Here is a 10,852-nt window from a genome sequence, read left to right as displayed (position 1 = left end):
ATAGCTTGCCCCATATGCATACTACCACTAGTAAGCAGAAATTGGCCAAACATGCAATAGAGAAAAGCCCTTCTCCTATATATGTGAAATGAGTCCGACTTAGGTCTATTAAAATAAAAAGATGCATATTTTCTTAGATCAACTTCACTACAACTTTCTTTTCAACCAAAGCCTTCTTTTCCTTAGGGTCAGCCCTTTGCTGGAAGAATTTGGTGCTATTTTTGGTTTTCCCTCTGTAAACCATGCAGTAATTCCCAGGTGTGTGAATATACTATAAAGATTTTGAGCGTTATTATAATCTGAGGGAAAATGATTTGAAAACCATAGTTGATGGTAGTGAAGTTGATCTAAGAAAATATGCATCTTTTTATTTTAATAGACCTAAGTCGGACTCATTTAACATATATAGGAGAAGGGTTTTTCTCTATTGCATGTTTGGCCAATTTCTACTTACTAGTGGTAGTATGCATATGAGGAAAGCTATTTTAGCATCTTTCATGGAACAAATTGACGCTAGGAGAAACCCAATGCCATTAATTGTTGGAGAAACAATGCTTAGTTTAGATTAACTAAAGAAGGATCCCAAAGCACCACTTCGAGGATCTCCAATATTATTACAGGTAGAAAATTAATACTATTAATTACATAAATCAAAAATATTTAATTTTGTAAAGTAATAACAATTTGTTCCTATTCTTGCAGATTTGGCTAATGGAGGGACTTGAATTAATCATTCCTCCTGACAATATTGAGAAGTATATTCCTAACTTGTCTTGTGAGAAGGAAGAAGCGTTTTTCCTCGAAGATGGGACGCCGGGAGTGGAGTAGAATTTTTTAAACTCGCGACTTCTCTATTAAGTGGATCATTCCTTGGTGGAAAATTGAGAAGATGGTTGGAGTCAATACTCAACCTTCCTGCCGTATTCCAAGCTTGTCCAAGTTAACTTTTTACTACCCTTCTAGGGTGATGAGACAATATGGCCTTGCTCAAACCATTCCTTCTAGAGATCATCGTCGACCATATAAGTGCCCTGTATCCAAGAATGTTGAACGATTTGATGATTATTAGTGTACTAGACCCTTATGGAATGTCATCTCTAATAGGGTTCCCCTCCATTGTCTAGGGAGCAAAGTCCTAGAAAGTCCAAAAAAAATACATACAGGAGCAACTATGGCGCTCGAGGACGTAAATCCCGAGGAATGCCAAAAGTATCATAGAACTGCACACCACGTGGAGTCCACACCTGATCAATATCAGCACCATCAGTCGTCGGGATCGTGATCGTAGGACTAGTCCACTGAGTACCTCCGTGTGGCCCGTACTGCTGAAAACTCCCCCTAGCAAAAGGAGTGGGCTCTGGCTGCTATGACGACGAGCCAACCTCGTACGTCCCACCACCGGGCCGAGATGATAGACCAGCCACAAAAGCACTCGGGGACTCGTGAGGACAGAGCACCGAATACCATAATCAGGTGGCCTCTCATCCCCTGACAATGAGTTGCTATCATCCTCAACCTCGACCTGGCTGCGCGCCTCCTCCCTACTTGGGATCTCCAAAGAGGTGCGCCGACGTCTCGATCCCCCTCATCCCTCAAGTTCTCTAGCCTCGAACGAGTACGTGGCTGAGGAGCAGGCTAAAATAAAAACAACAAAACAAGTTAGGCGTAAAAAGGCAAAAATGAACAAATAAAAGCAATGTACAAAGACATACCGGCACAATGCCATCCGTAAGCCGACACGATGCTCGGTGACTCCATCTCACCAGCTGGTACCGGAAGGCGCCCATGGCTGCTGTCATCCGCGTCACCACCTTGCGAAAGAATTGCAAAAACAGACAAAGTCAGGGAAACACAAAATATATACATGTACACCGAATAAGCTGAAGAATGAGAGCTCACCCAGGTCTGGTGATGAGGAATAGACTGGGACACTAATCGCCGCTCCTCCGGGGCTGGAGGAATCATCTCCTCAATGGGTCCATAAGTCCCCTGATAAGTGATGGACATGCGCGAAGGCACAAACTCCTCCAGCTCCTCCGACTTCTGCATAAAGTAAGTCTAACGGTAAGACATCGTTAGGGGAAACAGAAAAGATGAAATGGATAGTCAAGAATGACAAACCTCCTCCTCGCGGTAGGGTGGTGAAGCTAGTCGAGAAAGTAATACCTCTGCGTAAGGACGGTCGAGGTAACTATATATCCACCAATCCTCGTCAATTGCTCCGGTGGCAGCATGAATCCGGAGCCGCTCCTAACTCATCATCTGAGAAGGAGGGTCAGTAGGAACTACATGAACAGTCGAGGAGTGCTGGATCGTCACCCTCTCGCCCAGGTACCATACTACATTGTAGGTACCCCTGAAGAAATGTCTCTCAGCAAGATACTGAGAAGCCAACCTAAAATCGCCCAAATCAGTCCATGGGCGATACTGAACATCAGGGTGCTACAACAAAGGAAATAAGTTAGGAACTCGCGATGAAATCTTAAGAGACCAGAAAACAAAAGGAAAAATTATTAACTCAAGAATCGCAACCCTAATAGAAGCAGTAGTAACTAAACCAACATGGCATCCCTGCCAGTTGGCGACAACCAGGAGCCCTCTAGCTCGAGGCCTCACCAGCGCTAAAGAAGGGAAGTACTCGTAGAATTCTTAAGACTCGATAAATATCGAGAAGAAAACTAAACATACTAAAATAGAAGGACACATACCTCTACGATCTTCCAGAAACTAGAGAGAGTACTCTCTGAACTACACTGTCGCTGACGACAGGACAACTGCAATCCCAAAAGCAAGTCGGCATAGCCAAGGCTGGCCCAGTCGTACGTGCCGATCAGCTGAAGATCGCGCATGGAGGAGAGATAGTGCAGCAAGACACGACTTCCCCTGTCAGGAGAGAAAGTCCCTGAAAGGAGAATGAGAACAAAGATGCGCACCCGCTACTCCTGGGTGGTCACATCGTCATCAAAGGCCTCCGCAAGAAGCGCCCTGTGGCTGACCTCATGCTAGTGTTTAAATTTTGAGCCTCAACAGAGACTCGGTGAACAATAGGGCCTAGCAGCTCCGCATTCTCTGGAGAAACTAGAGTATGCATCCCGTCTGCAGGAAGCATAGTGGACCGAAACTCTAGGCCAGTGATAACAGTGAGGTCGAGGGGAGTGATAGTCATCTCACCCCATGGGAAATGGAAAGTGTTCGTGGTATCCCAGAAAAACTCCACGACACCCTGAACAATATGACGGCTATCTCGCCAAAGATGAATAGGCGTAGCGACCCGAAAAAAAGGGGTCAACCCGCAAGACTCCCAGAGAGCCCTCATCGCCTCATTCCTCTTAATGTAATGGCTATAGATGTACAAAATGTTATCGTTGACTGAGCTGTGACAACAAACTTGCTCATCGGTGATACCCAGCCGGATGCGCTGGTAAATGTGATAGACTGGCTGAAAGGCCAGGGTGTGCTCGTCCCACTCAGGGAATGACAACCCCTGGCTGGTAGAAGCATCGTCGCCGTCGCCTACAGGCTTGTCTTCTCGGTGAGACGAGCGGGAACGTGAGCCAGACCCGCGACGTCAAGCCATACTATTGTTGTTAACATAAAAAATAGTAAATTAAAGGTTCTATAGTATCTAAGTTCGCCTAGCTGTATGATGTTATGTTCGTAAACAGAGTACAAAGTGCAAAAAATAAAGCATGATTTTGAATTTCCAATGCAACAAAAAATTTGAGCACCAAAACAATTTCTTGCAAGTTTATGGAAAATATTGCAACAAATTAAGTACAAAGAGCAAGAAAAATCATGAAGAACAAGCTACATTGTACTCACGAACCTAGAGTGTTCAACAATGGCGAAATGCTCATTTTTTTCACCAAATCAAGTAATTCTGGTCTCAAATTACTTATAAAGCAATAAAAAACATATACAAACATTTTTATGGAAAAAGATTCAACCAAAATGAAGCAAAAAAAGCATAAACATGTTCAAATTTCCCAAAAAACCGCAAATAAAATGCTCGGAATTTATAAAAATTAAGTGGAGTTTGAGCAAAACTTACATAGATCGGTAAACTAGAGTGAAAATGCAAAGATTTGCAAAAGATTTGAGTGAATTTGGTCAACAAATGAGCAAGAACGTGCAACTTGAAGTTCCGGGAGTGAACGAACAAAATGGTAGCAGTAGCGGAAAAAGGAAGAATAAAGGGTTTTAATCTGAAAAATGAGAATTTATCGCGAAGCGATACGACCTGGCTTTGCGCGATGCGTCTGCCGCTATCCGCGTTGGACTTTATGGGTCTCGTAGGCTGACTCTGTGGACCACACTTATCCGTTTGAGCTCTATGGTGCGCAATTTAGCCTCTAAGCAATTGATTCGATTGATGTTCGGCCCGATTACGATCACATTTGGTTAATGATTGTCCTGATGACGATCATATTGATTGATTGAGCATATTTGAGTATTGATTAGGCACATCATTTGAGTAGTGATTGCTTATAATCAAGAAATTCTTAAGATGGAAGATTTCTACGGATATTGAATTGAGCTCGGTAAAATCTTGAAGAGTAAGGTTTTACGGTAGGTTTTCCAGGGCATGAGAAGCTATCACTTCCAATTAAGGCGTGAAGACGAGAGGATTTGAGAAGATGGCTCGAGGCGTGGGGGTCTTCGATGGCACTCCCAGAGAATGTGGAGGTTGTCAAAACAAAACAGCTTGATTCAACAAAATTGAATGTGTCCCCACATGCGAGCGTTTCGCGTCCAAGTTTTTCAAGGTGTAGAGACACGTAATTATTAGATAGGTTCTCCCAAGGCATGGAAAATTGTAGATCATTGCACTTCTCAAGGCATAAAAGACGGCGGATGTATCCCAAGGCGTGGATGCTTAGTGTTATTCCCGGAGTATGGAATTTCACTTGTGGATTACTCGAGGCGTAGGAGTTCACGATAGGGTTCCCAAGGCGTGGAGACTGTCCCAGATTAGACTTCCCGAGGCATGGAAAAACATCATTCAATAGGTTGCTCGAGGCGTAGGAATCTACGACATGTTGACCAAGGTGTGGAAACTTGTCACCTTTCACTTGTGAGTTGCTCAAAGCTTAGTGATTCGTGATGGGGTTCCCGAGGCGTGGAATATATCTCATATTAGTCTTTCCGAGGCGCGGAAAATTATCATCCGGTGGATTTCTGAAGACGTGGAAAGCTGCTAGAAGTTTTTGCTACCGATACGTTGGTGTCAGGTACGCGTTTTTTCTTCCTTAAACTCCTTTAATTATAGAACTAACGTTTTCTGCAGGTATCGGCGTTAAAAAGGATGATTTTGGATCGCAGAATGTTCTGAATCATTCTCCGTCCCTATCGACTACTTTGACTTTTGTTTTTGAAACTTACGTTTCTCCAAATTGACTGAAAGTGGGGGCTTCTGTAGACACCTGATTGTGTCTCCCCAAAAACCAAACCCAGTGATGAGTACCTTTCACGTCTTTGATTATCGAGTTAGGTGAAGTCAAAGAGTCTCGTGAATTCGCTTTAGCCTTGACCATTTCTAACCCTTTCCTTAAATGTTTTTAGCCAAAATCATTTATTTCGTGTCTGACATTGTTTACAGCATTTTGCATACTGAAAACAATCTTGTCTAACTGAAGGCCAATAAAAACCCATGTGATGGATTAACCACCTCATCTTTGTTCCTGCTTGGTGTGACCCATAAATTTATGATGAACCTCTTCTAAAATGGTTAACACTTTCTTTGTGCTAACGCACCTCAGTAAAATTCTTTGAGAATCCTTTCTATACAACTTACTTCCCATAAGAAAGTATTTAGTAGGTGATAGCCTACTGTTGCTGGCACTTTCCCCTTTGAAGGGTCTTTCAAGTACTCTTTAATATCCTCTCTCCAATATATGTCCTGAGCGAGGATACTATATTTATGTACTTCTGCCTTCACTTTCTCATCTAAAAGTTTCAATTTGTATGTATATATGTGAATCACTGATTCATCGAAGCCTTCAGAATCGGGTAGCGATGCTTGTTGAGCCAAAAAGTCAGCCTCTCTATTTTCTTTTCTTGGGATATGAGAGACTTGGATGAAATTCAAAAGCATTAATAAGATCTTGAATGATAGATGAAATGGTCATTGCCAGAGGTGATATTCCTTTGTATTCCTTGTTTACTTGGGCTATCACCCATTGCGAAACTCTTGACACCTTGACCTTTGTAACCCCCCATATCTCCATATCTTTCAAAGTCCTCAAACCAATCACTAAGGCTTCAAACTCTGCTCTATTATTTGTGCATTGAGTTCAAAAAGTGATCGTCATTTTAGTTATTACACCAGAGGGTGAATAAATCACAATCCCAGCTCCAGCCGACTCTATCCTGCTAGATCCATCAAAGAACATTGTCCATGATTTTCTTCCTGGACCATACCATTCTCCATAGGTGGATGGTCGGTCAAAAGGTCAACCAATGCCTCTCCTTTAACGGCTTTCTGAGGCACATAAGTCAATTCAAATTATGATAGATGCATACTCCATTTACACAACCTTCCTTTGATGAAAGGGTGATTTAATAAGTATTTGAGTACATCTGTTGGTGAGATAATTTCCACCGGGAAAGCCATAAAATAGTGATTAAGTTTGATGGAAGCGTCATACAAACTCAAGCACCGCTTTTCAGCATTAGAGTATCTAGTTTTAGTATCATGTAGGATCCTGCTTAAATAGAAAATTGCATGTTCATGACCCTATTCGCTCTCTTAGGTTAACGTGCTTGCAATTGAATCCTTAGTAGCTGAAGGATACAATCTCAAGGGCTTTCCATTTTGTTTAGGAGGAATTAGTATTGGTGGAGTCCCCCAGTTTCCTCTTGATTTGTTCAAAGGCATCTTGATGTTCAGGCTCCCATTTGAACTCTTCTCCCTGCTTAAGTTTAAGAAGAGGATAAAATACTTTTGTTTTCCCAGCTAAATTAGTGATAAACCTTCGAACATAATTAATTTGCCCCGGAAACTTCTGGAGTTCTTTTTTATTAGCTGGAGGTGATGCCTCAAGAACTGCTTTAGCCTTGTTTTGATCAACTTCAATACTGTTCTTATGAACCAGAAATCCCAAAAAGTTACTGGCTTTAAACCCGAAGGCACATTTAAGGGGGTTCATCTTTAGATTGAACTTCCTCATCCTTTCAAACGGTAGAATGAGATGTTCCAAATGCTTTGATAAGTCATGGAATTTTACCAAAACATCGTCTATGTAAACCTCCATAAAGTCGCCAATCATTTCATCAAATATAAGATTCATAGCTCTCTGATACGTTGCCCCTGCATTCTTGAGTCCAAATGGCATCGCCACATATTCATAGAGTCCCAAAGATCCTAGGCACCTATGTAACACCCCCATATCTCCCTCTACGGAAATACTAGTATAATACATATAATTATACCGTAGAGATAGACTTAGGCGTATTACCGCGCACGTGATTACGTAAGGCTACTCAAACTACTAACCAAAACCAATATTTTGCAGCGAAAATTCACTCTTTCTTTATTAATAATAACTATAAATAGAAACCACTGTCATGAGTACTCATAATTAGACAAAGACCAACAATCCTAATTCTAGGTGAAGAACATTCTCGGGACTCCCATATGCTCAATTATTGACTCCACCTAAAAATAGTCAACACCACTTACCATTAAGGTAAACAGAGCGAACCAAAACAAATAGAAAATACGGATTAGCAAAATATGCTAAGTACGATAAGTGCAAGATAAGTAAATTCAATTTATTTGCAAACATGCCTTTGAAACCAATTCCAATGTTAATCCAATAATTCCAAAACTCATGATTCAATACCAAGTCTCAGATATTCTTAAACCAATTCAAATAACTCAATAATTATGATTAATAAAATCAATTATTTTTAAAAACTCAATCTGCTCTCTAAGTGTGCATACCCCCCAAGCTAGTCTCCTAATATTTCAAGGCTATTATTGAGGAAAGATTAGGTCATACAAAGTCCATAGTCTTTAATGAATCCGCATAGTGGGATTAATATAATAATCATGCTTGTAAAGCTGTTAAATAAGTAATTTAATAAATCCTCTTTAAAATCCTCTTTTGAATAAAATCAAACTTTATAATATAATAACTCAAAAACTCCTTTTGTATTTTATTCAACAAGCTTTTAAAATCAAACCTTTTTTAAATAAAAAAACTCTTTAAAACAATCCAACATACTTTTTAAAAACTAAACTCCTTTAAATATAATAAATAATTTCAAACTATTCAAAACATGATATTAAAATCAATCCTCATAAAAATCATAAAAATCATATAAAACATGCTTATTCAATCCAATCAATTTCAAAGGTATCTAGCCACCTAAACGTACCTTTGATCCTTGCTAGCAACACAAAAAGAAACTTCAAGAACTTTAATTGAGCACACCCTACAAATAAATATAACCTTAATTAATATAAGGTTAACAAATAATCACAACAATTAAATTAAAAACCCCTAACTATATGTACATGAACCTTTTAAATTATTTTTCATAAATTTGAATAAAAATTTAATTTTATTTAATTAAAACTACTCATAATAATTTTTATAAATCCCCCATAATAATAATAATAAATTAAATAAGAGAAGAGAAGAAGAAGAAGTAGAAAACCAAGGAAAGAAGAAGAAAGGTGGCGCAAGGGGAGGCGGCAGCTGCGGCTGGCGGTGGCGGCTGGTGGCAGTCGGCGATGGTAGGTGGTCGAGGGTGGTGATCGGGTGTGGTGATTGGCGCAAGAACAAGAGAGAAATAGAGAAGAGAAAATTAGAGAGAATTAATGAATTTGGTATGAGTGTTTAGCCATGAATCAAGGGGTATTTATTGGCTAGCTCATGCAATAATTATGGTAGGAGAATGTAGGAAGAATTATGGTAAAAAGAATGAATGAATTACTTGGGGAAGAGAATTAAAGATTTATGGAAAGTTTTAATTTGAGGTGATTAAGAATAACTAATTTTAGGAAAGTACGTTGTCATGAAAAATAATATGGCAAAAACGGGTTTACGTGGGGAATAAGTTAGGGAAATAAGATGATCAAACATTTAGAAGGTGGGAAATAAAAATTAAGGAAAATAATAGATTTAAGGGAGATAATTAAAAATACAATTTACAAAAACAAATCACCCAAAATCCAACTATGGTGGCTGAAATTTTTAAGGTTCCATAGCTTAAAATTTCAAACATCCTATGTAGTATTTTGGGAAATATTTTGTTAGATTTAAGGGATTAAAAATAATAGTGTAAATAATATATTTTGTATAAAATAATTAATTAAGAGAATACCAATTATCCATTAAATAATTTAGCTAAGAAAATCATATTTTCCACACTAGGAAAATCCGAAAATCATAGCCAATCAATAGGAATTTTTGGAGTTCTCAATTAAATATAATATATAATTTTGCTTAATTAAAATATCCGAAATATATATAAATAATTCGGTTTTTAAAATAAAATAAATGGATAATTCAAAATCCAAAAATAATAATTAAGGTTTAAAATACTTTTGGCGCCAAAATTCAAATATCATTTTGGCTACAAATTTCAAATAGTAAAATAAATTACTAAAATACCCTTTTTAGAAAATAATAATTAATTAATTAATTAGAAAATACGTTTCAAAAATACGGGGTATTACAACCTAAATGCCGTCTTTGAGCGATCATCTTCAGCGATCCTTATTTGGTGATACTTAGCGAAGCCATATAGCATTGGGGTATAGGATTAATCTTGGTTAGTATCAATCATAAAAGCTTCTACATCAGTACAAACTAATCGTATTCATCACCATCCCATAATATTATTTTCTGATGCAGATAAGAAGGAATAGCTTACGTTTGATGCAACCATTCTCTACCTAGGATAGCATTACAATACGCTTCTCCTCTACGATAAAGAATGCTGAAACAGTATTAGTAGTACCTACTTGGATCTCAATACATGCCAACCCTTCAGTACCTTCAGACTTACCATTGAAATCAACTATATTAATCTTAACACTAGCCAAATCTTGTATGCTTTTACCAATCTTATGAAAAACAGACCAAGGCATCAGATTTATCGTGGCTCTTGTATCGACTAATACTTTCCCTACCTCAAACCCTTCAAAATTCACAGTCACAAAAAAAGGTTTGTTTTGTGCATTATTAACATCGTAATTCCTTAACAAATGTCGAATGACTAACTGTTCCTGATCATGCGTTACTGTTTCTCTACTAGGTGAACTAGATGATGCTTATTCAATTCAGCAGATATAGTAGAGAGTTTATACTTACTTGCAGCTTCTGCCTGATCCACTTCATTTGCCCATGAACTGGTACCAAGCTACACCATTTGATCTCTAAACTCCACTAGTAAAGTCACGGTATTGCAATCTGCCTTGCAATCCTCATCTGAATACTTTGACAGAAATTCTAGATCTACTCTTGAAACTTCCAGATCAAGACCTTCTAGGTCATAGTCTACTAACTCAGATGTTGGTTGATTTGTGGCCATCAGACCCTCACCTAAGCTTTCTTCCTTATGATATTCTAGAGTTAGGTCCTTTTCTGGAATGCTTTCCATCAGCTCCTTCACTATGGGATGATTTTGGATATCATCCCTAGGGATTTCGATAGATTTTTCACCATCCATTGATTGTCCAATCACTGTGTCAACTCCAGGTTGGACAATTTGTGATGGAATGTTTCTGAGGACACCTCTCTTCAAAACATCTTCATCCAATTGAACTGTCATCGCTTGAATTTGGCTGCTTGAACTTCTTCTGAGTGATTTTGCCTTTTTATGGATTTCCTTTTTTTCC

Source organism: Chenopodium quinoa, unplaced genomic scaffold (assembly GCF_001683475.1).
Source record: "Chenopodium quinoa cultivar QQ74 unplaced genomic scaffold, ASM168347v1, whole genome shotgun sequence".
In the NCBI taxonomy this organism is placed as follows: domain Eukaryota; kingdom Viridiplantae; phylum Streptophyta; class Magnoliopsida; order Caryophyllales; family Amaranthaceae; genus Chenopodium; species Chenopodium quinoa.
The sequence above is the reverse complement of the archived record's forward strand: the minus strand, read 5'-3'. Positions refer to the sequence as shown.